Source organism: Rosa chinensis, chromosome 2, assembly GCF_002994745.2.
Source record: "Rosa chinensis cultivar Old Blush chromosome 2, RchiOBHm-V2, whole genome shotgun sequence".
NCBI classification, from domain to species: Eukaryota; Viridiplantae; Streptophyta; class Magnoliopsida; order Rosales; family Rosaceae; genus Rosa; species Rosa chinensis.
The window spans coordinates 1,063,006-1,069,005 of record NC_037089.1 but is presented as its reverse complement, the minus strand read 5'-3'; positions in this window follow the sequence as shown (position 1 = coordinate 1,069,005).

Genomic DNA, 6,000 nt, shown 5'->3' with positions numbered 1-6,000 from the left:
AACTTTTCCTCAATCTTTGTTCACGCCAAAGTTGGGCAGAGGGAAAGGAAACCTCGATCAACAACTCTGTTCCACGTTACCAACATGCAGATGGAAAATCCTCCAAGAACATTACTCCAAACATTCAATTTGGAGAATCCAGACCAAAGATTGTCGTCCACTGTGAGCCCCGGAAAAATATATCGAGCTTAATGGAGATCGTACGCAAAACTGTGAGCCCCGGAAAATTTATCGAGCTTAATCGAGATCGTTCAATAATTATTTATTTACTATCTCGAAGATTATTATGGGTGCTCGGAAATATTTTCAGAACTTTTCACAAGGAGAAATTATTGATTTAAAGGTTTGATAATAAAAGACACGAGACAACGAGTTCGTGGGAATTTTCCGGATACCCGTGCTAATTTATACGAATTTTGGAAGTTTTGGGATTATAAATAATTATTTAAGGGAAATGGAATTATCTGGTTCAATCTGATCCATTCATTTACCCACCGCTTAATCTGGACCGTCCAAGATTTATTAAGGGGACTATATATAGACCTTCCATCAGACCAACGCATCAGATTGTTCCAGAAGCATCAAGCTCCCTCTGACCCGCGACGCGACCCGGCGACCCGACCCTGTCGGAACTCCTCCGTTCGACCATATCTCACGGCGGACCACCGGCGTTCGCTTCTTCTCGACGACGCCGACGTGCCTCTGGCCACGGATCATCCATGCACGGACTGTGGAGAAAGATTCGAAGCTTGAAAGGTTTGAACTTTCTGGCGATGCTTCTGCAATTTCCGGTGATCTTCAGGGCTGTGTGAGGTAGGAAAACTAACCCTCTCCTTACGCTCTACGTGCTGGTATAAGTGGTTCTCGAATTCGATTAAGTTTTGATGAATTTGTGTTTTGGGTGATTTCGGGTATCGACAGACCGCTGTCCATGGCGGCGATTCCAGGCTTCTAGTTTCGTTTCTAGCGTTTTGGAAAACCAGTTGAGGTCCGGGGAAGCTTGGCTCCTTGAATTGGTGTTCGGTGATGCTTTGGTCCTTACTGCACTTCAAACTGAAGGGAGAAATTGGGTGGGCTCTGCCTGACGTTTACTGAGCTAGGTAGCTGCACATATAGGCATGCTCAAGATGGCCTCTGTTAACGATTCTTTGATTCTCAAAGGTAAATTTGGAATTCAGAAACAGAATCGTTCTCCTGTCAAATTCTGGTTGTGAATTTGGTTTTGTGAATGGTGATTGGAAGCTTGACGTTGTGTGGTTGATTATTCTGGATATGCAGATAATTGATTCCATTGAAATATGATTCATTATGGTTGATATTGATTGAACAAGCTGAATAATTATAATGCTGAAACGCAATTGTGATCTTGAATTGAGTATATGGGACATGTGAAAATGGTAAAAAATGGCTTGATTTAATTGGGTGTCCATAGCAAATTCGAGCGGAATTACTATGAGGTGTGATTATTAAGTGAATTGGAAATGTTTGCGAAAAGTTGAAAATTTGGTGTTCTGTCAGATTTACGGAATGGTACAGATATGTGTAAATCGAGCAAACGATATAAGAAGTCCAGTAATTGAGACACTATAAAGCTAGATGTGATTGGTCAACTTCGGTCAAACTTTGGTCAATCCTGGTCAAACTAGGAGAAGTTGGTCGGACGATTAGATAATCGTTTAATAGTTGATTAATGGATTATTAACGATTATTATATTGGAATCTAGGACTCCAGTTACCCGAGGAACGGCAGATTCGTGAATCTCGGACAACGTGAATTAAACGACTTCGGAATCCAGGTAGGGAATTCAGGACTCTCCTCGGTTTGTGATTTTCTTTATATTTTATAAATGTAATGCATGATAAGTGGTATGGGTTGGTTATGTAAAATGCAATGCATACTAACCAATCTATGAGAAAATGTGTGATGGCTTGAGAGCGAAGGGTGGCTCTGACTTCCTTGGGTTCGATCCCCTTAACCTCCGGAGGGTTAGTTATGCCGGTCATCCGGGTATTCCGATCGTAATAACGGGCCCGGTACGTGTGTGTAGCTAGGTAGTGGACGCTCTCGCTACGCTTACCTGGTGATAACTTAATTTGAGGTAAGGTCGTGTAGTGGGTCTATGGGACCGGCCATCAGGTAATACTTGGTTTTGGCGCCGTATTTATTTAAGCATCATGCATCGGTTTTCAAGTTGAAAAACATTAAAGTTTGTCATTCCTTTAAAATGTTTGATTTAAGCATGTCTTCATACTGGGATCCCAAATATATATTTAGTGGTTTTAAACCTAGTCGTGGTAGAGTTCCTGTAAGAGCAGCGAGGACGAAAGCTCACCCTTACAACAGTGTGGATGCAGGTACTGTGCACTGGTAACAGGACAATAGTGGAAGGAGCTGGGTGCGCAGAACAAGTTCGGTAAATTTTGTTGTTTAGACCTTGTTCTGAATTATATTTCGAGACTTGTTGATAGTTAGTCGTGTGTTAATTTTGGTTGAGTTCTCGTTTCCTTGAAGTTCGTACCTTGTGTGTGAGAATTCATTTCAAGTTCTCGACGAATGCAATAACTTTTAGCAACTCAAGGATTTTTCACCTCAAAAATATTTGTAGCTTTCGTTGTGTTTATACGAAAAGTTTTCAAACAAAATGCCTAGCGATTCTCTAGAATGTAAATCGAGCGTTCGGTTTATGTTTTAGAGGCTCACGGCACTGTGACGTGCTCAAGCTGGTGAGGTGCAGCTTGGGGCGTTACATCCACCCTCCTCTTCTCACCCTTTCTCTCTTTCCTGGGCATATCAGTGTGTTTGCATGCCCCGAAACTCCTAGTTAGGGACCTCCGGTAAAAAAACCTTTCTTCATCAAAGTTGTTCGCCTATGTCTCTTCTATCTAGCCTCCAAATTTCAGCTCTCTTAGAGTCTATTTGAGACCTGTACACCCCTCTAAGCGGAAGCTATTCGGAAGCGAGCCTGTTCCGGATTTCTGCTTGAATTCCCTCTCTTGCTCTACCTGAGTCCCCCACATCTTGCTTGAGACTAATACCAACAGTTGGTAAGATTCTTGAACAATCAAGTTCCTATTTATTTCCTCAGTTTTTAGGCTCAATACGTTCAAACCAACTCTTCCACATATTGAGAAGTTTTTGTTTTACTCTGCATGTTCGAGATTGAGAGAATTTCTTGGCCTGCAACTGGGCTCGATCCAATCAGCTCCCTCAACTCTCTTTCCTGTTGAAACCCTCAAGAGAAACTCACCTTTTTGGTTAGTATGTGGTGAGTATCATCATTTCCATAACACTCTGTATATCTTTGGTTGTTGTTACAAACTCTTGCAGATTACAACTTGTCACTATTGTTGTTAGAACCTTGTTGCTTTAACTTAGAACCTTTCATTCTTTCTAATGTGTTGGATTTATGCTAGACCATGGTTATCTTAAACTTTGAAATCATGCTTGATCCAAAGAGCTTATTTGTGTTACTGTTGTCCAAACACAGTCTTCAAAACATCATGTTAGTGAGCTACAAGACCTTCCCCTTATAGTATTGAAGGGTGACTGAGACCTTAAGCCTTTAGAAGCTTTAGATACTTTCTGTAGGTGTCTTAGAGTCTACTTAACCAGCCATTTTGGGTACCAAAAGAGCTTTACACAAAAAAACCAATTTCTGCAGTTTTCAGTTTCCAGTATAATCTAACCCAGCTGCATTCCTTTCAAAACTGAAGCCGAACCGTTGAGAATTTGGGATTAATTCCTTCTGGATAAAGATAGTAGACATATAGATGAACATTCAAGAATTTGAATCACCCCAAAAGAATTTTTCTAGAATTACTTATGTAATTTTGAAATAGGTAGACAGAAGCTGTTATTTCTGGAAATAATCTGCACATCGTTTACCTTTAGGCTTGAAAACCGTTACTCTTCACATGGCTTCACTTAGAATTCTATAACCATTACATTCTTACTGAGTAGGTTGTTAAACCATCTTCTTTCAAAAAAATTTCAAGAATTACCTCAAATATTTTGGACACTCTTCCTTGGCTCTTAACAGTTCCTACTTAAACTCTGTTTCCAGCTTTGGACAATTTGTCTTCTAAAGGTGTTTTTGCCACTTTTTCCTGAAAAACCAACTCTCCCTTAGAGCCCTAATGGTCTGGTTATTAGTTAGTAATTAGGTTAAAGGAAAGGTTTTCTTTGGAGAGTATTGAGAGTAAATAGCTAGCCTAGTTTATCGTGATTAATGTCACTTATTTGGTCTGGGCTTGATATCTTGGTAGGATCTGGTGAAGTAGTGGTTGCTACAAGGTTGCATTGAGCCCAAGTGCTGCAAGAGAAAGCTCGAGTTCCAGGTAAGGGATGCCTTTAACTCTATCTATGCTTTGCTTGCATATATTATGTTTGATATGAGGCCTCTTGCATGGTTTTGAAAATTATCTGTTTTACAATTGAAATGGTTTGCGTGGATTGGATTGATGTGTTGGCAATTGATGGGGATGTAAGGAGAGGTATGTTCCTCCTTGAGCCACCGGTGGTGGGCAGTGTGCACCATGCCCTTGATTATTGAATTATCCCCTTGTCTCTAGCCTTGTGATTATTGAATTCCGGAAAGTGATTGGCTAGATGGACGGTTATGATGAAAGTTATGGAAGAAGATCAATTGCCGTGGGATTGTAGTTACGTGGTGACGATCACGTGGAATCACAAACCGGTTTTTATCTATTACTTTTTATCAAAGCGTTAACTCATGTTTTTAAACTTAGATATGGGGGCGGGCATGGGCAATGACTGGATGTATGAGCCTAACCCCTACTTTAGTTTGTTTTTCAAGCTGTTGTTGTCGAACATTAGGTACAGAGGATAATCCTTCGAGGCCACAATTTGTTTTATTTAAAGTTTGTTTTTATTTGGCTTGTTCGATCTCGTTAAATTTTTATAACGTTATGTATGGTTAATGATGCGTGTGATTGCTTACCACCAAAGTGGAACCCTCGGGTTAGAACCTCCATTTGATTTAGGTCCTAGTGGGCTAGACCTAGAAGACTCACGTAAATTACCACTCAATGAAACTAATGTAAACTTAGGCTAAAAACTAAAAAATGATGTAGGTTCTAAAACTCAACACAACACCACCTTCCTTTCCTCTTCCTCGCCTAGTTCGTAATCTTGTGGTTACCAGCCAAGCCCACTGTACAAGCCTAAGAATTTTGGGCTTATAGATTTCTTGTTCTCCAACCTAAAGGTCTTGTCTCTTTGAGGAATTCTAGGTCCAAAACACTTACTCCCTAAGTGTCGAGGGTGTAGGGTTCCTTGGGGAGGCGGCGCTATGGTAATCCGGTCTCCGGGTCGCCACAGGAGTACTTGATTGGTTGACCATAAAGGATTATAATAAATAACATTACCATAAAGAAATATACAGAGATAAATGATCATTGGTGATTAATTCAAATTGGCCATTATGGTGTTTCACGAGTTTTGGATTGTGAGAAATGTTTTGTCAATTTTACAATTCACTAGTTTGACTAATATTGAATTTCATTACAATTTTGTCTTAACAATATACTTTTTTTTTCTTATTTGCATGATCATCAAATTAGTTTTGATACTTGGTTGATCAAAATTCATCTTATCTTCATTTATTGAGCTGTTCATTCGAGTTATCATTGGTTTGTTTTTAATTATTGGCTTATGAATTATGTACTACATAATTTATTAAATTATTGTTATAGTTGTATTTATTTATAAACAATTTTTTTTATAATAATTTAAAGTCTTTTGTTTTTTTTAACTAATGAAATTTCATTGATAATAACGCATGCTAAGAAGGCCTTACATACCCACCCGCTGACACATAACAATGACCAGAACAAGGCTTCGTGGATGGACTACAGTGATACATAGGATAAACCAACTATATTTGAACTTATCGCTCATTTATTTAAAGCAAGCCTATAACTATGAAACAACTCAAAGCATAGTATATAGGCGTAGAAAATAAAAAACTACATTTTCTC